The sequence below is a fragment of the Moschus berezovskii genome, chromosome 21 (genome assembly GCF_049115385.1).
Source record: "Moschus berezovskii isolate FMDL1 chromosome 21, NW_MosBer_1.0, whole genome shotgun sequence".
In the NCBI taxonomy this organism is placed as follows: Eukaryota; Metazoa; Chordata; class Mammalia; order Artiodactyla; family Moschidae; genus Moschus; species Moschus berezovskii.
Window position 1 is genome coordinate 44,773,616 of NC_142480.1, and position 27,026 is coordinate 44,800,641.

General features: G+C 44.5%; 2 pseudogenes; both read right to left on the reverse strand.

Annotated features, from left to right (window-relative positions):
• Positions 1-8,207: 8,207 nt before the first annotated feature.
• Positions 8,208-8,714, reverse strand: LOC129550064 (meiotic nuclear division protein 1 homolog pseudogene; annotated as a pseudogene).
• Positions 8,715-18,344: 9,630 nt separating this feature from the next.
• On the reverse strand, positions 18,345-18,640 carry LOC148774548 (large ribosomal subunit protein eL38 pseudogene; annotated as a pseudogene).
• Positions 18,641-27,026: the final 8,386 nt, after the last annotated feature.

Genomic DNA, 27,026 nt, shown 5'->3' on the forward strand with positions numbered 1-27,026 from the left:
TGGACTATAAAGAAAGCTGAGCACCAAAGAATTGATGCTTTTGAAGTGTCGTGTTGGAGGAGACTCTTGAGAGTCCTTTGGACCGCAAGGAGATCCAACCAGTCAATCCTAAAGAAAATCAGTCCTGAATATTCACTGGAAGGACTGATGCTGAAGCTGAAACTCTAATACTTTGGCCACTGATGCAAAGAACTGACTCATTGGAAAAGACCCTGATACTGGTAAAGATTGAAGGCAGGAGAAGAAGGGGACAACAGAGGATGAGATGGTTGGATGGCATCACCAACTCAATGGACATGAATTTGAGCAAGCTCCAGGAGTTGGTGAAGGACAGGGAAGCCTGGCGTGTTGCAGTCCATGAGGTTGCAAAGAGCTGGACACGACTGAGCGACTGAACTGATTGATCTTCGTTTGCTAGAATTTTTTCCATTCTGAGGATTGTCTTTTTCTATCACTGGTGGTATCATTTGCGTGCAAATGCTTTAAACATTTATTTGGTCCCATTTGTTTATTTTTTTTTAATTTGTCCTGATTCTAGGAGGTAGATGAAAAAAGAACTCGCTGCGTTTTATGTCAAAGTGTATTCTGCTTTCTTCCTTAAGAATTTCATAGTATCTGTCCTTTTATTTAGACCTTTAATCTATTTGCAGTTTATTTTTGTGTATGGTGTTAGGGAGTCATCTAATTGCATTCTCATTTTCATTGCAAAGGAATCTACCCAGTGTCTTCCACAGTGGCTGCTTCCAATTTCCATTCCCTTAATCAGTGTAGGAGGGTTCCCTTTGCTCTACACCCTCTCCAGCATTTATTGTTTGTAGAGTTTCTGCCTATGGCCATTCTGACCTGTGTGAGGTGATACCTCATTGAAGTTTTGATTTGCATTTCTCTCATATTTGGTGATGTTGACATCTTTTCATGTGTTTTTCTAAACAGTGTCAGTTAAACTGAAGTGAAACTGGCTTCTTGAATGCCTGCTGTATTTTGGATATTTTCCTATAATCTTGCCTAGGACATTTCTTGAGGGAGGGTCTTACACTTACAGTCCCACAGACCTTTTGAATATTAAGTGCCCATGAGCAATGGTTCAAAGTTGTTGTTGTGGGAAATGGCCACAAGGTGGCAGCATGTTTTTATGCCCAACTCTGGTTACTGGGGGAACCAGAGCCTTGGGGAAATTCCTGTTCCTGGATTGTCAGTTAGGGTGGAAAGTGCCAAAAGAAACACCCAAGGCTTGTGTCCCATTCCTTCATCTTTCCTTACCCCATCCCCTGGACATGTCCCAGTTGCTGCAACACCACTCTGGGGAGGGTGCTTTCATCCATAGGTGGGATGACCCTAAGGAAGGAGGCTGGAGATGGGAACCCCATCACCAGGATACATGGAGCCCATGTCTTTTCAAAACTCTTCCATCCCAGAGGCTCCACATCCTTTGGGTTCAGTAGGTGTAGTTTCACTGCATCTGAAGGTTGTGGGCTGATGCAGAGGGGAGCAGGCTCACCAGGTCCATGGGGCAGGGCTCATTGGCTGGCACACCCTCCCCGGCTCCCTCAGCCCCATGACAGTCCATCCTTGGGAAACAAGCCTGCCCAGGCCTCAGGGATGTGACAGCAGCCCCCGGTCACCAAGGCCTGAGGGGAATAGAGTTGGCATTCACTTTTTGTAATTCGTATTTAGTATTGGTATGTAGGTGACGTACAATGTTTCAGTTCAGTTTGGTCGCTCAGTCGTGTCTGACTCAACGTTTAGGGTCTGTTTGTTTTTGTTAGGTGGACAGCATCATGGGTCACTCATGCATAGACGTGTACGTATCCTTTTCGGGTTCTCTCCCCATATAGTTTATTATTCAGTGTTGAGTAGAGGCCCTCACTGATGTTTTTGTAAAGAGTAGAGTGTGTGTATGTTCGTCTCCACCCGCTCATTCCTCATTGCCCACCACCTTTCCCTTTTGGTAACTATAAGGTGCTTTGCTATGTTGTGAGGCGTTTCTGTTTGTTAAAAATGTTCATTTGTATCCATCGTTAGAATTCAGCACTAAGTGATATCACATGATATTTGTCTTTGCCTCACGTCACTTTGGAGAAGGCAATGGCACCCCACTCCAGTACTCTTGCCTGGAAAATCCCATGGGTGGAGGAGCCTGGTAGGCTGCAATCCATGGGGTCACACAGAGTCAGACACGACTGAAGTGACTTAGCAGTAGCACTTAGTAGTCACTTAGTATGATCATCTCTACTTCTTCCTTGTTGCTGGACATGGCATGATGTCGCCCTTTTATGGTGAGTAACATATATCGCCGAAGAATTGATGCTTTTGAACTGTGGTGCTGGAGAAGACTCTTGAGAGTCCCTTGGACTGCAAGGAGATCCAACCAGTCCATTCTAAAGGAGATCAATCCTGGGTGTTCATTGGAAGGACTGATGCTGAAGTTGAAACTGAAACTGCAATACTTTGGCCACCTCATGCGATGAGTTGACTCACTGGAAAAGACTCTGATGCTGGGAAAGGTTGGGGGCGGGAGGAGAAGGGGACAACAGAGAATGAGATGGCTGGATGGCATCACCGACTCTGTGGACATGAGTTTGAGTGTACTCCGGGAGTTGGTGATGGACAGGGAGGCCTGGCGTGCTGTGATTCATGGGGTCGCGGAGAGTCGGACACGACTGAGCGACTGAACTGAACTGAACTGAACTTTGTGTATGCATCAGGGAGTATTGTAGTTGCATTCTCATTATCACTTCTTATAAAACCTGCACACCATTCTCCACAGTCGCTTTTACTAATTTACCTTTTCATGAAAAGTGTAGGATGGTTCCCTTTTCCCCACACTTTCTCTAGCATTTATTGTTTATCGTGTTTTGGACAATGATGATTGTGAACCATGTGAAAAAATACCTTGTTATAATTTTGATTTGCATTTTTCTAATATTTAGTGATCTGACATCTTTTCATGTCATTTTTTTAAAAGGCTGTGAGTTAAACCACTACCTGAAATTGACCACTTAAACGCCTGCCTTGTTTTGAATTCTTTTTCAATGATAACTCCTAGGACATTCCTTGAGGACAAGTTTTTTTTGCTTATAGCCCCCTTGATCCTTGTAAATATTAAATGCCCAGCACCACTGCTGTCCATGGTTTGTTACAGAAACAGGCCACAAAGGAACAGCACTTCTTTATGGCTCACTCTTCTTTTTTCCCTTAATTTCCTATTATCTTATGTTGGGAGGTAGTTGCAGAATTCCCCGTCTTCTGTACCCTTTCATCTGCCCTACCACAATTAGCTTGCTTTTTTGTCTTGGCTAGTGGGACTAAGAGCTAGGGTTACCCTTGTCTTTTCAATTTTGGATTTTCTCTGAATTTTTCCCAGTTATTGGCTTGCTGGGTCCTAAGGTATTTCTATGTTATTTTTCAAGGGAACCTCCTACTGTTCTTCCTATTGTATGTACCTATGTACATTGGGAGTAAGCGTCTTTTAATTTAATGGCTGCAATCAGCATCTGCAGTGATTTTAGAGCCCCCCAAAATAAAGTCTGGCACTGTTTCCACTGTTTCCCCATCTATTTCCCATGAAGGGATGGGACCAGATGCCATGATCTTCGTTTTCTGAATGTTGAGCTTCAAGCCAACCTTTTCACTCTCCTCTTTCACTTTCATCAAGAGGCTTTTGAGTTCCTCTTCCCTTTCTGCCATAAGGGTGGTGTCATCTGCATATCTGAGGTTATTGATATTTCTCCTAGCAATCTTGATTCCAGCCTGTGCTTCTTCCAGCCCAGTGTTCCTCATGATGTACTCTGCATAGAAGTTAAATGAGCAGGGTGACAATATACAGCCTTGACGCACTCCTTTTCCTATTTGGAACCAGTCTATTGTTCCATGTCCAGTTCTAACTGTTGCTTCCTGACCTGCATACAGGTTTCTCAAGAGGCAGGTCAGGTGGTCTGGTATTCCCATCTCTTTCAGAATTTTCCACAGTTTATTGTGATCCACACAGTCAAAGGCTTTGGCATAGTCAATGAAGCAGAAATAGATGTTTTTCTGGAACTCTCTTGCTTTCTCCATGATCCAGCAGATGTTGGCAATTTGATGATGGGAGGGATTGGGGGCAGGAGGAGAAGGGGACGACAGAGGATGAGATGGCTGGATGGCATCACCAACTCGATGGACGTGAGTTTGAACTCCGGGAGTTGGTGATGGACAGGGAGGCCTGGCGTGCTGTGATTCATGGGGTCGCAAAGAGTTGGACACGACTGAGCAACTGAACTGAACTGAATACTTATTGACATCTTTCCTTGTGATTTTTTATTTTATTTTATTTTTTTGAATATAAAAGTTTTTTTTATTTGTTTAAGGATTTTGAAAATACAGAAAAGTAAACATGAGAAAATAAAACCAGCCATGATCATGCCACTTCCAGAGATAACACTGGTAATACTTTCGTTTGTTCTTTGAGTATTTATTTGTGTTCCTATGTGTATTAGAGATGGCTTTTATGTAAAATTTGGGCTTACCTTCTGGCTCAGCTGGTAAAGAATCTGCCTGCAATGCAGGAGACCTGGGTTCAATCCTTGGGTTGGAAAGATCCCCTGGAGAAGGGAAAGATTACCCACTCCAGTATTCTGGCCTGGAGAATTGCATGGACTGTATAATCCATGGGGTCACAAAGAATGGGACACGACTGAGCGACTTTCACTTTCACTCTGCTGTCTCTGTAGCTTTAGAATTTGTCTTTCACTTAATGGGAAATATAAACATTTCCCTTATCTCTGCATTTTTTGCAGCCTGATTTTTTTAGTTTTATTGTATTTTACCATAGAGCTGTGTCCTTCTTATTAGAAGATCATTGCCAATTTTTACTGTGGTTAAATCTTTAAAGATGTATTTTTTTGTACACATTCTTGAATAATTCTGTAGGACAGAATTATATTTTTTTTATTTTTTCTGTTTTTATTTTATTTTATTGGAGGCTAATTATTTTACAATATTATATTGGTTGGTTTTGCCATACATTGACATGAATCCGCCCCGGGTGTATATGAGTTCCCCTTCCTGAACCCCCCTCCCACCTCCTTCCTCTCTTTATCCTCCCTCTGGGTCATCCCCCCACACCAGCTCTGAGCATCCTGTAACATGCATCGACCCTGAACTGGTGATTCGTTTCACATATGACAACATACATGTTTCAATGCCATTCTCCCAAATCATCCCACCCTCACCCTCTCCCACAGAGTCCCAAAGACTGTTCTATACATCTGTGTCTCTTTTGCTGTCTTGTATACAGGGTTATCATTTGCATCTTTCTAAATTCCATATATATGCGTTAGTATACTGTATTGGTGTTTTTCTTTCTGGCTTACTTCACTCTGTATAATAGGCTCTAGTTTCATCCACCTCATTAGAACTGGTTCAAATGCATTCTTTTTAATGGCTGTCCTTGTGATTTTTTAAAGGGTGTGAATTAAACTTACCTCTTGAAGTTGGCTTCATAAATGCCTGTCTCGTTTTGAATTCTTTTTCGATGACCACTCCTAAGACATCTTCGAGGGCATATGTTTTTTGCTTCCAGCCCCTGGATCCGTGTGAATATTAAATATCCAGCAGCACAGTTCTTCATGGTGTTGTTACAGACAATGGCCACAAGGTGGCAGCACTTATTCATACCACACCGTTTTATTTTTTTTTCTGTAATTTCCTTGTTACTTTACATTGGAATAAAGTGGATTTCTGATCTTTTGTTTGTTTCAGGTGTACAGGATCTCGATTCAGTTATACACAGACGCTTATCTATTCTCTTTCGGGTTCTTTTTCGCATTTAGGTGATTACAGTGTATTCAATAAACCTCCCTCTGCATTTTAGTAGTTACTGAGGATCATCTTTTTTATATGTATCAACGTGTATATGTTAATTCCAAACTCTTAATTTATCCGGCCTATATGTGGAGGTTGGGGTCTCTGCAGGGGGCAAGAGGCACCCCAGGTCCATTTTGTAGGCACACTGCCTGCTACCTGCTCCCAGCTCCCTCAGTCCCAAGACACTCCAGCCCAGGAACTCAAGTCAATTAGGCTCCAGGGATGTGACACCAGTCCATGTCATTATGGCCTGAGGGAAGTAGACATTTTTTAAAAATGTTTTTATCCTATGATTTGACTTGCATTATTGCGTCGAGTTGACTCACTGGAAAAGACTCTGATGCTGGGAAAGGTTGGGGGCGGGAGGAAAAGGGGACGACGGAGAATGAGATGGCTGGATGGCATCACCGACTCTGTGGACATGAGTTTGAGTGTACTCTGGGAGTTGGTGATGGACAGGGAGGCCTGGCGTGCTGTGATTCATGGGGTCGCGGAGAGTCGGACACGACTGAGCGACTGATCTGATCTGATCTGATCTGATATTGGTGAATTACATTCTTGTGGGACCTTTGTTTTTTCTTTTTCAATCTCATGCTACTTGCTCCACTTCTCCATAGATGTATATATGCTCTTTGGGGTGGGGGTGGTATTTTCCCGTGTGGGTTAGTACAGACTTGCTTAAGTTTCCTTGTGTTACACAGTGGGTCATGGTGACTTATTTTACAAATAGCGGTGTGCATATGTTGGTCTGAAGCAAATCATTTCTCCCTGACCCACATCGTTCTTTCTTGCTTACTGGAAGTTTCTTTCCAAAGTTTGAGAGGTTATGTCTCTTTGGGAAAGAAGTTCATTTGTATACATTTTTAGATTACACCTAGAAGTGATATCCCTATGATACTGCCTCTGCCTGTCTACTTTATCTGGAATGATCATCTCTATTTTCTTTTCTATGGCTGGACTTGGCATTATTTCCTACTTCTTTATGGTTGAGAAATATTGCATTTGTAAATGTACCCTAACTGTATCCATTCATCTGTATTTTCTACAATTAGCTTGCTTCCCAGACTTGGCTATTGTACCTCGTGGGGCCAAGATTGCAGGGGTACCCCTGTCTTTCAGATTTTGGAATTACTCCAGATGTATGCCCAGGCATGGGACTGCTGGGTCCTAAAGTACTTCTATGTTATTTTTTAAATGAACCTTCCTACATTATCCCTACTGTATATACCTAGATACACTGTGACCAACAGTGCAGGGGGGTTCTCTTGTTTCCACATCTTTTCTAGCATTTATTCTTTTTTAAAAAATAATTTTACATCTTTATCTTTGGTCGCACTGGGTCTTGGTTGCTGAGCGCAGGCTTTCTCTGCAGCAAGCAGGGGCTTCTCTCTCTAGTTTCACTGGGCAGGCTTCTCATTGCAGAACGTGGCTGCAGGCTCCAGGCTTCAGTAGCTGCATTGCAAGGGGTCAGTAGTTGTGGTTCAAGGGCTCTAGGGCACAGGCTCAACAGTTGTGGCACATGGGCTTAGTTGCCCCGTGTATGTCGAATTTTCCCAGACCAGGGATTGAATTCATGTCCCAGCATCAGCAGGCTCATTCACTGGACCACCAGTGAAGTCCCAGCATTTATTCCTTAAGATGGTTTGAGATGGCCATTTTGATCAATGTGAGTGCTTAGCTCATTGGACTTTGATTTGCATTTTTCTAATAATTAGTGATTCTGAGCACATTTTCATGTGCCCAAGTACAATCTGTAGGCCTTCCTTGGATAAATATCCGTTTTGATCTTTGGTCCATTTCTTTCTTGGATTGTATTTATTTTTGATATTGAGTGCTCGAGCTGTTTCTGTGTTTTAGAGAGGAATCCCTTGTGGGTATCTTTCTTTGCAAATATTTCTTCCTATTTTGAGGGTGTCCTTCTCTCTCATTTAGGGTTTCCTTTAGCACACAAATGCTTTTATGGTTAATTTAGTCCCATTTTCTGATTTGTGATTTATTTTCCACTATTTTAAGAGGTGGCTCCACAAAGAGATTGCTGCATGTATGTCAAATCATATTCTGTTTATTTTTTTCCTCAATAATTTCATAGTATCCGTCTTTGCATTTAGGTATTTATACTATTGGGAGTTTGTTTTGTGTAGAGTGTTAAGGAGTTTTCTAATTTCATTCTCCTTCTCGTGGTTGAAGGAGCCCTCACAGAGCCTTCATAATGGCTGTTAGCAATCTACACCTCCAGCACTGGTGGAAGAGTGTTTCGTTCATCTCCACACTCTCTCCAGCACTTATCATTTGTACAGATTTTGGCAATAGTTATTCTGACCAGTGTGATGTGATATCTGGGTGTAGTTTATATTTGCTTTTCTTTATTTTTTCTTTCCAAAATTTTTATCAATTTTATTTTCTTCAAACCCAAATGTTCTTTTGGCCCGAGGTGTTATGGCAAATATGTTATTGGTCCATCTGTTAGCAGCTTCTTTGGCCACTTGATTTGCTTGACGTATTTCTTCCACAAATTGTGGGTCACATTCTCTGTATTTTTCTACTTCAGCCTTTAGCTGTTCCCTTTGGTCTCGAAGTGAAGAAAGCTCTTTTGCTAGCATAATTCGCTTTTCTGTTTCATGTCTGCCAATTTTAGCTTTCTCGATGCTTTTCTGCAGGTTTGCATACCTCTAGTTTCCCTCAGATAACTGAGAATCCAGAACCTTCAACTTACATTTCCTGGCGTGAAAAGCTTTACTTGGAAAAGCCCAATAATAATTAGATGTTCCAGTTCTCTCACAGTCAACCATACCATCATCAACCAAGCTTTGAAGGACTTCTTTTACTGACATAGCAGTAATGCCTTTTTATTTGGGAGCAATCTTCTCCATGTCTTATTTGCTTTTCTTTAATGTTTAGCCACTGATGCTGAAGCTGAAACTACAATACTTTGGCCACCTCATGCGAAGAGTTGACTCACTGGAAGACTCTGATGCTGGGAGGGATTGGGGGCGGGAGGAGACGGGGACGACGGAGAATGAGATGGCTGGATGGCATCACCGACTCGATGGACATGAGTTTGAGTGAACTCCGGGAGTTGGTGATGGACAGGGAGGCCTGGCGTGCTGTGATTCATGGGGTTGCAAAGAGTCGGACACGACTGAGCGACTGAACTGAACTGGGAAGCAGTCATGGCCAATATGTAGTTACAGGAACTGTCCACAAGGAGGCAGCTCTTATTTGTGCTCAACTGTGATTCCACATGCAAGGAGAGCCTTGGGGAAAGATGGCTTCCTGGCCTCTGAATTACAGTGGACTGTGCCTGAGCCAAGGAGTAGGCAATGGCAAGCCACTCCAGTACTCTTGCCTAGAAAATCCCATGGACGGAGGAGCCTGGTAGGCTGCAGTCCATGGGGTCGCTACAAGTCAGATATGACTGAGCGACTTCACTTTCCCTTTTCACTTTCACACATTGGAGAGGGAAATGGCAACCCACTCCAGTGTTCTTGCCTGGAGAATCCCAGGGACGGGGGAGCCTGGTGGGCTGCCGTCTATGGGGTCGCACAGAGTCGGACACGACTGAAGTGACTTAGCAGCAGCAGCAGCAGTGCCTGAGCCAACTCCCAAGGGCCTAAGTCTCACTATTTCTTCCCCAAAGCTCCACCCACCCCCTCCAGACTCATCCCAGCCTGGGGCACTGCTCCCTGCTGCTGGGCCAAGGAGGCTGCACTCTCAGGAAGGAGGCTTCAGCTGGGGACGCCACCACCAGGGGACCTGAATACTTGGTGACTTCACTTTGGTCCCCAGGCCTGATTGTTGAGCTGCCATCTTTTGGGTGCACTCTGGATTCTGGTCACAGCCAGGAAAATCCAGGCAAAACAGGTTTAAGAGGTGTCTCAATGAAGAGAACTCTGTTGGCCCCAGGCCTGCCATGGGACTCAACACTACCCAGGTTCCAGGGATCGGATACTATCCCAAATTATGGAGGTCAGTGGGCGTAAACTAGGCTTTACTTTTCATTCCTGTTCTTTACTCTTAAGCCAATGCTATTTTGACGTATAATTGATTTGCCTTTTATGCTTGTCCTCAGTGTACAATGGACTGATTCAGTTATAACATATACAAAGAGCATTTATGTACTTTTTTTGATTCTTTTGCCATAGAGGTTATTGAACAAGGTCGGGTAAAGTTCTCAGTGCTGAACATCAGATCCCTGTGGGACATTTATTAGAGGTATAGATATTTTGTACATGTGTAAGGAAACAAGGAAGAGTCCTTGTGGATTATCTATTACAGCTACAGATTTCTATGTATGTGTTAGAGATAAATGTTTCTGCCTATATGTGTATGGTAGGAAGGAAAGAAGGCAGGATGTAAACCTTGTAGATTACCTAGTACAGATACATATTTCTGTAGGTATGTTAGAGATACAGAATTTACTGCCTATGTAGAAGGAAAGAAGGAAGGAGATAATCTTTCCAGATTATCTATTACAACTACAGATTTCTATCTGTATGTTAGTACTGACTTCCTGATTCATCCCTGGCCCGTTCCTTTTTTTTTTTTTTTAATTCTTTGTGTTTGAATCTCAGAGTCTCTCTATTTTGTAAAATACTTCCTGTGGATTTTTTTTTTTTTTTGCCTATAAGGGACAGCATCTGCTATATTCTTCCTCTGTTGCTGACTTTCTTAGTTTATGATCCTCCAAGGTTCCTCTTTGTGGAAACCACTGGGATAATTTCATGGGTTTTTTTCAAGTCTGAGTAATAGCCCATTGTATATATGTACCATATTTCTTCAAGATTTAATCTGTTGATGGAACATTTCTTTGGTCTGTGTCTTGGCTATTGGAAGTAGCACTGTAGAACCTGATGTAGAACTTAATGCTCCTGCAATGCATTTTTGTTTCTGTACTTTGCTTGCCGCTTGCTGCTTGTAGAACCAAAGTTACTCCATTTAAGATAAGGTTGTTTTTAAGTAAAGATTCCTAGAATGGTTTTTGAGTAAGGCTGTGTAAAGATCCCTGGAATTGTTTGTTGAGTAAGGATGAGTGAGGATTCCTGGAAAGACCAGCAACCTGGAGAAACTCCCTCTTCAGGGCTAATCAGAAAATAACAGAAAGGTACCAGGTTGTGTAAACCTAAAGAGTCCAATCAGAATGCACCAAGTGCTCTTTAGGTAAAGTCAACCAATCACTTCCAGGCTGATGTAATAGTCGCTAACTTTTGCAGTTCTTTCCCGCGCAATGTACTATATAAACCTCTGTATTTTGAGAATCGGATCCGCTGTGCCGGTGATGGTGGGGGTCCCTGCTCGAGCTTGAATAAACCGACCCTTATGTGCTTGCATCGGAAAACGGCTCCTGCGGCAGTTATTGGGGATTGCACGGCTTGGGCATAACATTTGGGGGCTCATCCGGGATCCCAAGACCCCTCCTCAAGGAGACAGACAACCTCCGATACCGAGGTTGGCACAAAAGCCGTGGCAGGAGGTTTGGCCACCTCCTAGAGGGGAGGACTGAAACAGGTCTCTGCCCGGTCCCAACCGCTGTTCCTTTGAGGGAAGGGTGACTGCATTATCGTCAGTGTCCTCTGTTCCTTTGAGGGAAGGGCGACTCCGGACCCTAACAGCACTGCAGTGAATGTTGGGGTGCATGTGTCATTTGAATGATGGTTTTTCATAATATCGGCCCAGGTGTGGATATTAAAATCATAGGCTTAGCGCTCTTGAAATTTTTCATTGTTGCCTGTGGAGGCAGTCCTTTCTAGAGCCTGTTGCCAATATCCACTCCCCTGGAGTGTGAAGGGGGATTCCATCATCTCTCAGTTTTCTCCCCTATTTACAGTTTGTATACAGTTAGGATACCCATTCTTTCAGATGGAATTTGACTGCTTGTTGTCATTTTGATTGGTATTCCTCCTGTAATAAATAGGGATGTTGAGTATCTTGTCCCGTGACCATTTGGTGTTCTTTCCTTTTTTTTCTTTAAAGGGTGTGAGGAAAATTTGCCTGTCACAATTGGCTTCTTGAAAGTCAGTTGTGTTTGGAATTTATGTCTGCAGTACCTACCGTAGGGCCTTTTCTGACGGCAGCTATCATTAACAGTCCCTTGCGCCTTGTGAATTGGAGGTGCCAGTGGTCAAGTTGTAGTTATAGAAAATGTCCACAAGGTGGCAGTACTTCTTCACGTCCAACTCTGGTTCCACGTGCAACCAGAGTCTTCGGGAAAGACGGCTTCCTGGACGGTGAATTAGAGTGGAATATGCCTGAACAAACACCCAAGGGCCTGTGTCTCACTACTTCTTCCCCCTGAAGCGTCACTCCTTCCCTCCAGACTCATGCTTACCTGGGGCACCACCTCCCTGCTGAGGTAGTTGCCTAGGAGACTGCACTCTCAGGAAGGAGGCTTAAATTGGGGACCCCAGCACCAACAGACCTGGAGTCTAGGTTAATTTTCCAGAGTTGAAGGTCAGATGGTCGACCATACTTTGGGTGTACTAGGGACTCTGGTCGCAGTCAGAGCAAACCAGACAGTATTCAGTTAAGGACACCCTGCCCAGCTGTCTGACACCACTCCAGGGCAGTGAGGGTTCCAAGGCTGCTCAGACTTCAGGGATGGGATAGCAGCACAAGTCAGGGAGGTGGGAGGAAATTAACTAGGCTTTGACTTTCTTTCCTTTTCTTTAATCTAATGATAATACTATATGGGAATATAGTTGATTTGCCATTTTTGCTTGTCATCAGTATACAACCATCTGATTCTGTTATGACATGTGAATATATACAACATTATCTGTTCTTTTTTGGATTGTTTTGCCCTAGAGGTTGTTGCAGAATTTCAAGCAAAGTTCCCTGTGCTGACCATCAGGTGTTTGTGGAGTATCTGTTAGATATACAAATTTCTGTTTAAATGTGGCAAGAATGAAGGAAGGGGATAATCCTTGTAAATTGTCTGTTACAGATACAGATTTCTGTGTATATGTTAGAGATGCAGACTTTGTGTTTATGTGGGAGGAAGGAGATACTCCTTGTGGATTTTCTATTACAGATACAGATTTCTGTGTATTTGTTAGAGATACGGATTTCTTTGTATATGTGGAAGGAAAGAGGGGAGGTAGGAGATAGTCCTTGTGGATTATCTATTAAAGGTACATATTCCTGTATATATGATAGTCCTGAATTTCTAATTCATCCCTGGCCTTCACATTTTTTTTTCAGAGGGGGACTTTGTGTTTGAGTTCTCAGAGTCTCCTTTTGTGTTGTAAATTAGTTCCTTTGCATCTCTTTTTCTCATTTAGCACAGAAGGGAGATAGGATACTGTTGTCTTTCCTTGACTGGCTGACTTGGGTAGTGTAAGATTCTTCACGGTCCATCCCTGTGGTGACCAGGGGCATAGTTTCATAATTTCAGCGGCAGGTTTTCATAGTCCATTTTATACATGTACTGCATCTTTAAGCTTTAAGATTAAATGTCAGTGGACATTTTCCTGGGTCTGTGTTTTGCTGTTGTCAGTAGGGCTGCAGTGAGTGTTGGGTTGCCTGTGTCTTTTTGAATGGTGGTTTTTGGTTATAAGCCCACGTAGAGGTATGTCAGATTCTAGGCTTAGTTTTTCTGAAGATCTTTTTCTAGCATGTGGGCTGTACTTTCTAGGGCTGTTGGCAATCTCCATTCCCACTGATTGTGTCGGGTAGGTTCCATCACTACCCAGCTCTCCCCAACATTTATTGTTGCAGACTTGTGAGGATGGCCATTCTGATAGGTTGGATTTGATTTCTTGTTGTCATTTTGATTGGTATTTCTCCTATAATAATTAGGGATGCTGAGCATATTGTCCTGTGGCAGTTTGGGTTTTTTCTTCCTTAAGGGTGTGAGGGAAATTTACCTTTTGCCATTGGCTTCTTGCCAGTTGGTTGTGTTTGTAATTTATTTCTGCAGAATCTGCTGCAGGACCTTTCCTGAGGGTGTGCGTGTCTGTGTGCTAAGTCGCTTCAGTCATGTCCGACTCTCTGTGACGCTATGAACCATAGCCCACCAGGCTACACTGTCCATGGGATTCTCCAGGCAAGAATACTGGAATAGGTTGCCACGTCCTCCTCCAAGGGATCTTCCTGACCCAGGGATCAAACCAGCGTCTTTATGTCTCCTGCATTGGCAGGCAGTTCTTTACCACTAGTGCCACCTGGGAAGCCCCAGTAGAATCGTAAAAAGTCCTCAACAACTCACCTCGTCATACAGAAAGAGGTTAAGCTGTATCACCAGGGCAAACTGTTACACCTCAGATGGAGTGGGCACATTGGGGCCTGAGATGTGGGAAGTGTCTGTGGACATGGTGGTCTCACCATGTGCCCCCTTGGCAGTGACTGTATTTGCTCAAGGAACAGCTTTTATTGGATGGTGGAACTTGTTCCCACCACAAGCCTTCCCTTTGAAGGGAGCAGTGCACATCTTTAAAACTGCTCAAAAATCCAAAACTGAGTGCATCGCCTTGAGTAACATGATAATGCATGTCCCTATAGTTAGACTAAGAAGAAAGGAAATAACTAAATATTTCATAAATTCTTATCTGAAAAAATTGTCAAGTTGAGATGTCAAACCTAATTTATTTTACACATCTGAAAATTAAAGATTCATCCTGAATGCTCCTCATTGTTAATTATCAGAAATGCAAATCAAAACTTCAATGAGGTACCACCTCAAACTGGTCAGAAAGGCCATCATTTAAAAATGTCCAAATAGCAAGTGTTGCAGAGGTTGTGGAGACAACGGAACCCTCCTACTCTGCTGCTGGGCATGAAAACTGGTGCAGTCACTGTAGAGAACAGGATGGCGGTTTCACACAAAAAAATAAAAATAGCATATGATCCAGCAATCCCACTTCTAGCCATACATCCATTCAAAACTGTAATTTGAAAAGATACATGAAGTATGTGCATACGAGCTGCAGATCTCATAAGAAACCTTACTGTCACATCTGAGCATCAAATTTGATTTCACATGTTGTCTGCTATATTTAGACTCTTGGTTCATACTCCATGTAACCATATACTGTCAAAATTAAATCTAATTTGAATTTTAGCCTTATTTTTAGGATGTGGTTTCTCTCCAGCAGCGTAGGAGGATTCCCTTTTCTTCGGGTCCTGTTTTCCTGGTGTGACATTTCAAACCTCAAAAACTGTTACTTGTTGATACCAATATCAATTTCATTCTAGCTCAGTTTGAACAGAGAAGCAAAAAAAAATCAGTGGGCCTATGTTTTCTGTTTTCTTCCTGGAGGAAAATGCAACTGTTGGAATAAAAATTACCTGCAGCTCATGTGCTCTTTGAGTCACTAATCTTTTGCAGGAATTTTATTTTCAAGTGTGATTCTTTATTCATATAATAACAAACAACAGAATTAGAAGAAAATAACTTGAAATAATGGCTTGCTTCTACCTAGAAAATCTGAGCCAAAGGAACCAATGGAAACTGTAAAATCAAGGAAACGGTAACCCACTCCAGTACTCTTGCCTGGAGAATCCCATGGACGGAGAAGCCTGGTAGGCTACAGTCCATGGGGTTGCATAGCGTCGGACACGACACGACTGAGCTACGGAACGGAACGGAAGCTTTTAAGAATATTTTAGGTTTGCAAATAACTAGGATGCTTGGAATTAAAACAGTTTATTTTTATTCTGATAAAGTACTTTTTCAAAAGGCTTCCAGTGTGGCCGCCTCCTGCTGGAAACCTGGGATGCTGGAATCAGGCCACTTCCTGTCTGTCTTTACAGGACACTGGGCTGCACTCTAAGAAATTCCTAGCTCTCCCCTGGATCCTGACCATCATGTAGCCGCAGAAATTGGTAACATTGTTGTTTGCCTGTTGAACTGTTTAATGACACAGATTCTTTCAGTTTCCTGCTGTGGGTGAAGTGTGGAGCCCAGCGATGATTTCTTCTTCAAGAAATGTACATCCTAGCTCCCACACGAGGGTGAGCCCCCTGTCCAACGATGAGAGACACTGCCTGTGGGTGACCTGTGCCTCCTGGGAGACCAACCCTAGACTAGTCTAGGTCTGAACCTGACCAAGTTCTGTCTGCATGGTAGATTTAGACTCCAAATCCTATCTGCACTGATGCTGTTAAGACGAGACCGTCCGCTTTCTGCGATGAGAACATTTAGACCTGACCTGTACTCTGTGCACTGGGACATGGAGACCCGGGTGGAGACCCGGCCTGGCCTCTGTCTGGGAAACTCCGTGCCTGCGTCTGAACGTCAGTGCTCAGATGTCTGGGGCTGGGGCTGGGGTGGGCTTCTCTGGGTACCGTGCTCCCCTCTGAGTGGACTCCATGGTCCTCCCGGGGATCAGTGCTGCGGTGGGGCTCCTAGTCTGTCCCCTGCTGTCCCCTGCTGGGTTCACCTCCCTGAGGCTCCTGGAGACCCCTCAGGTGGCTCCCTGGTAATCATTCCAGTTTTCCAGCACATTCAGGTTGAGTAGGGAGGCAGGTTCACCTGGTGAATTGGTTCCAGGGCACAGGGATCGGGCAAAAAGTCAATGGGCAGCAGGTGAGGTTGCTGCTGTGATCTCCTTCCAGTCGACCCTCCCTACTCAGCAGAGACCAGACCTCCCCCTTGTCTCCCAGCCCTGTGTCTGGCGTGTTTTCTCAACACCTCAGTGGAACAAGAAAGGACCGAGCCTGCCAGATCCAAGTTAGTGTGTTCAACATTATCACGACAGCTGTAAAAACAGTTATTATCACACAGAACCAAAAGGTAAAGAGGACTTCTCTGGGACAAGTGTTGGGAGAGGAGACTGACCCTACACTTCTTTCTACCATGCCAAGAGGTTACAGGAACCCAGTTGTTTTTACTTTAGGGGCCCAAGGAGCAGAGACACCATGTCCTAAGCAACGGTCATGGGGCCCCAGGTGCTGGGTCTGGGGATTGTGTGGGTCTCACTCCATCCACAAGGGTCAGGAATCTGTACCTGGAAACCCCACATCTGCCCTTTGCCTGCAGTGTGTCTTGTTCTCTCTGAGATATCCAACGTCTGAATTGAGGGTGTTGCCCTGATTAACCTGTGGTCCTTTTTCTTCTCTTCACCTTGTTGCATTCAATGAGGTCAGGCACCTTCGAGTGGGTTGCTGCTCTGTGTTCTGCAGAATGAAAACCTTTAGAGGTGTCGCATTAATGTCATAGCATAACACATGTCTAATTCATAGGGTCACCACTATCTGGTTTCCCCTTCACCAAGCTCAGGTAATTTAATTTGTAATTTAATTTTTATTTTATAATGGGGTAGAGTTAATTTCCTGGAGAAGGCAATGGCACCCCACTCTAGTACTCTTGCCTGGAAAATCCCGTAGACGGAGGAGCCTGGTAGGCTGCAGTCCATGGGGTCGCTAAGGGTCGGACACGACTGAGCGCCTTCACTTTCCCTTTTCCCTTTCATGCATTGGAGAAGGAAATGGCAACCCACTCCAGTGTTCTTGCCTGGAGAATCCAAGGGACAGGGGAGCCTGGTTGGCTGCTGTCTGTGGGGTTGCACAGAGTCGGACACGACTGAAGTGACTTAGAAGCAGCAGCAGCAGCAGAAGCAGAGTTGATTTCCATTGTCTCATTGGTTTAAGGTATATTTGATTTTACATAGACATATATCTATTTTCGGAGAAGGCAATGGCAAGCCACTCCGGTACTCTTGCCTGGAAAATCCCATGGACGGAGGAGCCTGGTAGGCTGTAGTCCATGGGGTCGCTACGAGTCAGACATGACTGAGCGACTTCACTTTCACTTTTCACTTTCACACATTGGAGAAGGAAATGGCAACCCACTCCAGTGTTCTTGCCTGGAGAATCGCAGGGACGGGGAAGCCTGGTGGGCTGCCGTCTATGGGGTCACACAGAGTCGGACACGACTGAAGTGACTTAGCAGCAGCAGCATATCTATTTTTTCATTTTCTTTCTCATATAGGTTGTTACAAATTGTTCAGTAGGGTTCACTGTTCTATTCAGTAGATTCTATTTGATTATCAGTTTGATAGCTATTATGTATATATTTTAATCTTAAACTTTTAATTTATCCCTCCCTTTTAACTTTCCTTTGATAATCATAATTTGGTTTTCTCAATCTGCGAGTCAATTTCTGTTTTGTAAATGTGTTCACTGGTATGAATTTATAGACTCTAATTGTCTGTGGTGTCTTACAATATTTGTCTTTTTCTCTCTGACTTACCTCATTTAGTATGAAAATTTCTCAGTCCATCCATGCTGCTGCCAATGTGATTATTTTTCCTATTTTACAGCTAAGTAGTATTCCACTGTATTGATGCATCATGTGGTCTTCATTTTTCTGCCAATGGACATTTCGACGGGTTCTATGTCTTGGCTACTGTAAATAGTGCTAGCCTGAAAATCAAGGAGCATATGTCATTTCGAATGATGAATTTCTTCAGATCTAAGCTTGGGAGCGGGATTGCAGGATCATATGATACCTCTGTGTTTAGTGTTTCTTTTTTTTTTTTTTTTTGAGAATTTTAAAAATTTTAATACAGTTCAAAGCCGCCTACGTGGTTCATTTCAGCTCCTTCATGGCCAAACCTGGGGGCAGGGACTGCTTCAGCTTCTCTGCCTTCTCTTTGTCTGTGATGACCAAGGTGTAAAGGTATCTGCTGCATCGAATTTTAAACTTCACATTATCCTTATTTTTCTTGATCTTGACGGACTTGGCGTCCTTGCGCCGTGCTGTAAACAGGAAGTCCTTGATTTCCTCAATTTTGCGAGGCAGAGCGACGAGGCGCGGCGCGCGCGGCCGGAACGTCAAGAGGTGAGAAGCCAAGTGTTTAGTGTTTCAAGGAACGTCCATGCTTTTTCGAAAGTGGCTTCACAATTTACGTTCCCACCAAGATTGTAGGAAGATTCCCTTTTCTGTACATCCTCTGCAGTATTTATTGTTTGTAGAGCTTTTTGATGATGGCCAGTGTGTGGTGATACTTCATTGTAATTTTGACTTGCATTGATTTAATAATTCTTAATGTGAAGAAAGTGTGTGTCCAGTGTGAGGTGATAATTCATTGTAATTTTGATTTGCATTGATATAATAATTCTTAATGTGAAGAAAGCTGATCACCGAAGAATTGATGCTTTTGAACTGTGGTGCTGGAAAAGACTCTTGAGAGTCCCTTGGATTGCAAGGAGATCCAACCAGTCCATTCTAAAGGAGATCAATCCTGGGTGTTCATTGGAAGGACTGATGCTGAAGCTTAAACTGCAATACTTTGGCCACCTCATGCATCAAGTTGACTCACTGGAAAAGAGTCTGATGCTAGGAAGAATTGGGGGTGGGAGGAGACGGGGACGACAGAGAATGAGATGGCTGGATGGCATCACCAACTCTGTGGACATGAGTTTGAGTGAACTCCGGGAGTTGGTGATGGACAGGGAGGCCTGGCGTGCTGTGATTCATGGGGTCGCAGAGAGGAAGACACGACTGAGCGACTGAACTGAACTGAATGTGGAATATCTTTCCATGTATTTTTATTATTTTACACCTTGTAAGTACAATTTACCTCTTGAATCTGGCTTGCTGAAACTGGGCCCTGTTTGAAATTCTGACGTTTCTTGAGGGCAGGTGTTATTTACCGCCCTGTTGGACTTTTGACTATTAACAACATATCAGCACCTGTTTAATGGTTTATCTATTAATTTGAACCAGTTAATTGCTCTCTGCTCCCCACCTCAACTTTCTTTTCTCATAACCATAATTTTATTTTTTAAGTCTCTAAGACTGATTATCCATTTTTAGATTCCACCACAAACGATGTTCTATGATAGCTGTCTTTCTCTGTCTCACTTCACTTAGTACAATCATCTCAGATTTCTTCCCTATAACTGGAAATGGCATTATTTCATCCTTCATTTCTGAGTATTATTGCATTGTGTATATGTACCCCATCTTCTCTATCCGTTTGTCAGGCGAGTGTATGCTCCACGGTTCTGTCTCGTCACAACAAAGATGTGGAGTGATGGACATTAAATCCCTCGGCGTGTCACAGCTCTCGCGTCTTGGACAGACCGTGTTATAGCTCTCAGGGCTTGAACGGACCGTGTTATAGCTCTTAGACAAATCAGTGTTACAGCTCCATGTTACAGCTCTATTTTATTTAGATATTAGCAGGAAAATCCATCCTTGAGGCGTGAGGGCATGTCGACCCAAAGACATGAAGAGAAGAGCTCTCCAGCGCACGGGAGAGAGAGGCCCCCAGCCCTTTGACTCCTCTTTTTATATGTTTTGCTTTTCCCCCTGGGCCTGCCCTGTGTAAATTGGGCCAGCCAGGAGTGTTGTTTGTTCTACCTGAGGTCCTCACTCTGGTCCTCGGACCTTCCTTTGTTCTATTTTCATGGGCTTTTCTCTTCCTTATCTTTTAGCCACCACCATTCTGGACTCCTTTCCCTATTCTAACTACCTAACATATTCATCTGTCCTTGGACATTTAAGTTGCTTCCTTGTGTTTGCTATTGTACCTAGTGCTGCCATGACCTTTGGGATGCAGGTATGTTTTACAATTTTTGTTTTCTTCTGGATCCATGCCTAGGTCTGGGATTGCTGGGAACTTGGTACTTCTATTGTTAGTTTTTTAGAGAACCTCAATAATGTTCTCACTAGTGAATGTACCCATTTATGTTCCCACCCACATTGTCAGAGGGCTTTCTTCTCTCCACACCTTCTGCATAATTTATTGTTGTAGATTTTTTGAGTTGGTCTTTCTGATCATTGTGAGGTGATACCTCATTGGACCATTGATTTGCCTTTTTCTAAGAACTAATAAACTATGGCACAATTGCACTCATCTCACACGCTAGCAAAGGAATGCTCAAAATTCTCCAAGTCAGGTTTCAACAGTAAGTGAACTGTGAACTTCCAGATGTTCTGGTTGGATTTAGAAAAGGCAGAGGAACTAGAGATCAAATTGCCAACATCTGTTGGATCATCGAAAAAGCAAGAGAGTTCCAGAAAAACATCTACATCTGCTTACTGACTATGCCAAAGTCTTTGACTGTGTGGATCACAATAAACTGAGGAAAATTCTTAAAGAGATGGGAATACCAGACCACATGACCTGCCTCCTGAGAAATCTGTATGCAGGTCAAGGAGGAGCAGTTAGAACTGGACATGGAACCAGACTTGTTCCAAATCAGGAAAGGATTACATCAAGGCTGTATATTGTCACCTGCTTATTTCACTTATATGCAGAGTACATCATGCAAAATGCTGGGCTGGATGAAGCACAAACTGGAATCAAGATTGCCGGAGAAATATCAATAACCTCAGATATGCAGGTGACACCACCCTTATAGCAGAAAGTGAAGAGGAATTAAAGAACCTCTTGATAAAAGTGAAAGAGAAGAGTAAAAATTTGGCTTAAAACTCAACATTCAGAAAACTTAAGAGCATGGCATCCAGTTCCATCACTTTATGGCAAATACATGGGGGGAACAATGGAAACAGTGACTGACTTTATTTTGGGGGGCTCCAAAATCACTGCAGATGGTGACTGCAGCCATGAAATTAAAAGACGCCTGCTCCTTGGAAGAAAATCCATGGCCAACCTAGACAGCATATTAAAAAGCAGAGACATTCCTTTGTCAACAAAGGTCCATTTAGTCAAGGCTATGGTTTTTCCAGTAGTCACATATGGATGTGAGAGTTGGACTGTAAAGAAAGCTGAGTGCTGAAGAATTGATGCTTTTGAACTGTGGTGTTGGAAAAGACTCTTGAGAGTCTCTTGGACTGAGAGGAGGTCCAACCAGTCCATCCTAAAGGAAATCAGTCCTGAATATTCACTGGAAGGATTGATGCTGAAGCTGAAACTCAATACTTTGACCACCTGATGTGAAGAACTGACTCATTTGAAAAGACCCTGATACTGGGAAAGATTGAAGGCAGGAGAAGAAGCAGATGACAGAGGATGAGATGGTTGGATGGCATCACTGACTCAATGGATATGAGTTTGAGTAAGCTCTGGGAGTTGCTAATGGACAGGGAAGTCTGGTATGCTGCAGTCCATGGGGTTGCAGAGTTGGACATGACTGAGTGACTGAAGAACTTAATGATGCTGACAATCTTTTCTTGTACTTTATGGCCGTCTCTATGCCTTCTCTGGAGAAATGTGTATTTAGATGTTTAGAAATTTTTTATATTGGATTGATTTTTTATTGAGCTTTATGAGTTGTTTGTATGTGTGGAGATAAATTCCCTGGTTTCCTTTGCTATGCAAATGTTTTTAAGGTCTGTTAGGTCCCATTTATTTTTATTTGTCCTGATTCTAAGTGGTGAATCAAAACAGACCTTGCTGCACTTCATGTCAAAGCGCATTCTGCTTTTTTCCTTGAGTTCCATTGTATCTGTCTTTTTATTTTGAGCTTTTAAATCTATTTGCAGTTTATTTTTGTGGATGGTATTAGGGAGTCATTTCATTCTCATCTTCATTGCTGAGGAACCTGCCCTGTGTCCTCCACAGTGGCTGCTCCAAATTTCCATTCCCAGCATCAGTGTGAGAGGGTTCCCTGTGCTCTATACCCTCTACAGCATTTATTGTTTGTAGAGTTTCTGCCTATGGCCATTCTCACCTGTGTGAGGTGATACCTCATTGAAGTTTTGATTTGCATTTTTCTCGTATTAATGATGATGACATCTTTTCATGTGATTTTTTTAAACAATGTGAGTTAAACTTACTTATTGAAATTGACTTCTTGAACCCTGCTCTATATTTAATAGTTTTCTGACTCTTGCCTAGAATATTTCTTTAGGGCAGGTGATTTTTTACTTACAGCTTCTCTGCTGCTGCTGCTGCTGCTAAGTCACTTCAGTCGTGTCCGACTCTGTGTGACCCCATAGACAGAAGCCCACCAGGCTCCCCCATCCCTGGGATTCTCCAGGCAAGAACACTGGAGTGGGTTGCCATTTCCTTCTCCAATGTGTGAAAGTGAAAAGTGAAAGTGAAGTCGCTCAGTCGTGTCCGACCCTTAGCGACCCCAGGGACTGCAGCCTACCAGGCTCCTCCATCCATGGGATTTTCTAGGCAAGAGTACTGGAGTAGCTTGCCATTACAGCCCCTCAGGCCTTGTGAATATTAAGTGCTCATGAGCTTTGGTTTTAAAGTTGTTGTTATGCATAATAGCCACAGGATGGGAGCATGTCTTTATGCCCAACTCTGGTTCCTAGGGGACCCAGAGGCTTGGGGAAAGTCCTGTTCCTGGACTGTCAGGAATGTGCCAGAAGAAACACCCAAGGCTTGTGTCCCATTCTTCTTCCTTCCTTACTCCATCCCCTGGACACATCCCAGTTCTTGCACCACCCCTCTGGGGAACATGCTTTCATCCATAGGTGGGGCAGCCCTAAGGAAGGAGGCTGGAGGTAGGAACCCCACCACCAGGAGACATGGAGCCCACGGGGCTTTTCAGAGCTCTTCCAGCCCAGAGGCTCCACATCCATTGGGTGCAGTAGGCATAGTTTCACTACAGGAGGGTCCTCCTGGGTCTGGAGGTTGTGGGCCTGGCCAGAGGGGAGCAAGCTCACCAGGTTCATGGGGCAGGTCTCATTGGCTGTCAGCCCCATGACAGTCCATCCTTGGGAAACAAGCCTGCCCAGGCTTCAGGGATGTGATAGCACCCCAGGTCACCAAGGTCTGAGGGGAATAGAGTCAAAATTCTCTTTTTATATTTTGTATTGGTGTATAGGTGACTTACAATGTTGTAGGGTTGAAGGAAGAAACAACAGGCTCTATCTTGAAAGCAGGACTCCATCTTGGGCCAGACTGTGGACTTTGAGCTATATGTCCAGTATCTATGGAAACAACATACCAACTGGAAAACCAGACCCCCAGAAGGAAGAGCCCCAGGGCTCTCCATCACCTAAAAGAATACCCTAATTATCTGTGTAACCAAATAGAACCATACATTCTATTATGCTTATTGGGGTATGACCACAAGCCTATTGATAATTGTGGTTTATGAATCTTGGGTTAAATTTGATTGTATCTTTTTCCTTTGTTCAGACTAGTTTCAGGGAATTTGGGGGAGGTGAGTTTGGGCACGTACACTTAGGATATATAAGGTTTTCACAAAAACTGGTCGGGGGTCCTTGGCTAAGAGGAGACTGTCTTGGGCCCGCGGGTGTAATAAACTGCAGTCCACTGTCTGCATTGTCCTTCTGAGTGAATTTGTCCCTGGAATGCATGGCTACAACATTTGGTGCATTGGCCGGGAAACTCATTTTGAGGAGACAAGTCCCATTTGGGACTACTCTGAGGCCTTGCGGCTTGAATCTTCTAGAGGGGGAAAGGCACCTCGCCCTTCTGAAAGGATTCTGCTTCTCAGTGCTGGGACCTTTCACCTTAGCAGGTAGTGGATGGCAGAGGAACTGAGTGCTTAGGTGAGGAGGAGCCCACCCGGCAGGGTGGAAGAGGTGGCCTGATCACCCCCCTGGGAGAGACGAGAAGGAGCGGGGACCCACAGGAACCTGGAATAGGCAGGTGGCGATTGCTTGGTACATAGGTCAATGAGCGTGCTAGGGCTCAGGAAGGGAATTTGTGAAGGTCATCTAGGAGGTGTCCATGCCGTCTGGGGGAAAATTACTACCAAGTGATCACCAGGGGACTTTTAGGAAAAGAAACTGGTCCTTGTGTGCACGTATTCTGCCCTCCCCCAGGAGGTGTCCTGTCTGCTGTGAACTTCTTGACCCCCTCGGAATTGTCAGGCTAGAAGGAGGGGGATACATAAGTGAGTATGAGTTGACTTTTCCGGAGATGGCCTAGGACATGGGATATTTAACCCATCTGTGTTTTCATCCGCACCTGATCAAGCCCACCAAGGCAGAACGGACTTTAAGGGAGAAACAGTCTTGGACCACGTGGTGTTCTGGTTCTGCCGTGCTGACTAGCAGTTGAAGACACGCCGATCCCCCTTCTCCGTCTGGGATCTGGAAGGATTTGGACGAGGATGACCTGCTCCTCCACCCCCATACTGGATGATGACACGCCCGCTGCCCAGTGCTCCACCAGGACCAGAGGCCGCCTTAATGCCCGATCCAGGGCCAGGTGAAGTTCCTGCAGCAGCCACAGCTCCTCTGCCAGCTCTCCCAGAGGTCATAGAGCCGCCACCTCTGCAGGCTCCAATCCCAGTGGCAGAAGCCTCTGGCCAACACTTCCAGGATCTGGCTCAGCTGAACCATCCAAGCAATACCCGCCTCTCCCAGTGAGTACTGACTGGAAGGGGAAATGAGACACCAGAATCAAACAGAGGCCGCTGGGTCTTAGTTGGTGGTTAAATGCAGCCTTTGGGTCTCAAACGTACCCCAAAAATGACAGATGAGGGGGCGCCAAGTGATTCATGAATTTTTATACATAGCTGAATGCCCAGTACCTTTCTTGGGAAGAGACTTGCTGTCTAAATTGGGGACAGAAGTGACCTTTCCCCCCACGAAAGACCCACTGTTCGATTGGGCTCAACCACCTATTTACTCTTCCTCTTGGTAACCCCTCAAGATGAACGGAGGTTGCACGATCTCCCGGAAGGGAAACCGGTCAGGCTAAACAGTCGAGAGAGAGCATTAACTCAACAATTCCCTGAGGTCTAGGCAGAAGACAACCAGCCCCAGGCTTGCAAAACAAGTCCAGCAGTAACAGAATTCAGTTCAGTTCAGTCACTCAGTCGTGTCCGACTCTCTGCGACCCCATGAATCACAGCACGCCAGGCCTCCCTGTCCATCACCAACTCCCGGAGTTCACTCAAACTCATGTCCACAGAGTCGGTGATGCCATCCAGCCATCTCATTCTCTGTCGTCTCCTTCTCCTCCCGCCCCCAATCTTTCCCAGCATCAGAGTCTTTTCCAGTGAGTCAACTCATCGCATGAGGTGGCCAAAGTATTGCAGTTTCAGCTTTAGCATCAGTCCCTCCAATGAACACCCAGGATTGATCTCTAGAATGGACTGGTTGGATCTCCTTGCAGTCCAAGGGACTCTCAAGAGTCTTCTCCAGCACCACAGTTCAAAAGCATCAATTCTTCGGCGATCTAAGTATATGCAATTCGATAGCTGGTACAGCCAGTACGATGTTTTGTGTGTCCTTTTTGTGTTAAGAGTCGATGGGCTCTATTTTGGACACACAAGCTGAGCATCTGTCTAGAGGCCACATAGACACACACGAGCTGTGTGCACGGCCTGGGGCCTCATAGACACAAGCATCGGCCTAGGGGGTTCATAGACACAAGCATCGGCCTAGGGGGTTCATAGACACACATGAGCTGAGCGTCTGCTGGAACCCTCACAGACACACAGGAGCTAAGCACTGTTAGGAACCCTAACATCTGAGTAGCCAGCCTGAGACCTTGCTTAGGCCTAAGTTTTGATTTCCTGGAGAGAGGGTGGAGGCTAAGTCCACAGAAACTCCTCCCTAAGAAGATCCCGCCGGCGCCAAAATTAAGAAACTCCTCCCTAGAAAAGTCCCGCCAGCGCCAAAAGTCGGGCCAATCAGAGTAAAAAGGGAAATCCCCCAGAAAAACCCCGCGCACATATAAACTGGCCAATGAGCTTCCATGCGTGCATGAACTGGCCAATGAGCTTCTGCCAGCTTGATCTTTTGAACAGAAATAGGTGCTTATGTAACCTGAGATTATAAAAACCGCTGTGACCTGGGCTCGGGGCTCTTGTCCCACTCCACTGCGCTGGAGGAGGCATGAGCCCTAGCCTGAGCTAGAAATAAACCCCATTCTTGCTTTTGCATTGCTGCGAGTGTCTTATTCTACCAGTATGGGGGGACCGGACTCAGGGCATAACAAGCACCTGCTGAGAGCCCTCAGAGACATACACCAGTAGACAAGGACAAAACTGCAAACCAACTGGACTTCAACATAGCATCGGCATGAAATTAAAGGAAAGAAAAGTAATGCCTAGTTTGTTCCGTGAAACCTGCTCGACTTAGGATGCTATCTGAATTGTGGAACCTGAGTTGGCTTGAGTTCCAGGGATGGACTGGGGTGGGGTCAAGATGGCTGGGCAAGGTGTGATTCTTAGATACCCCTCTTAAACCTGTACTGTCTGGTTTGCCCTGGCTAGAGCCAGAATCCCTGCAGCGAATCCCTAGTGAACACAAATCCTAATGGCCTGACCCTTGGAGGACTTGGAGGAACACGGAAAATCACCCAGACCCCAGCACCCTGTTCAAGACTCCT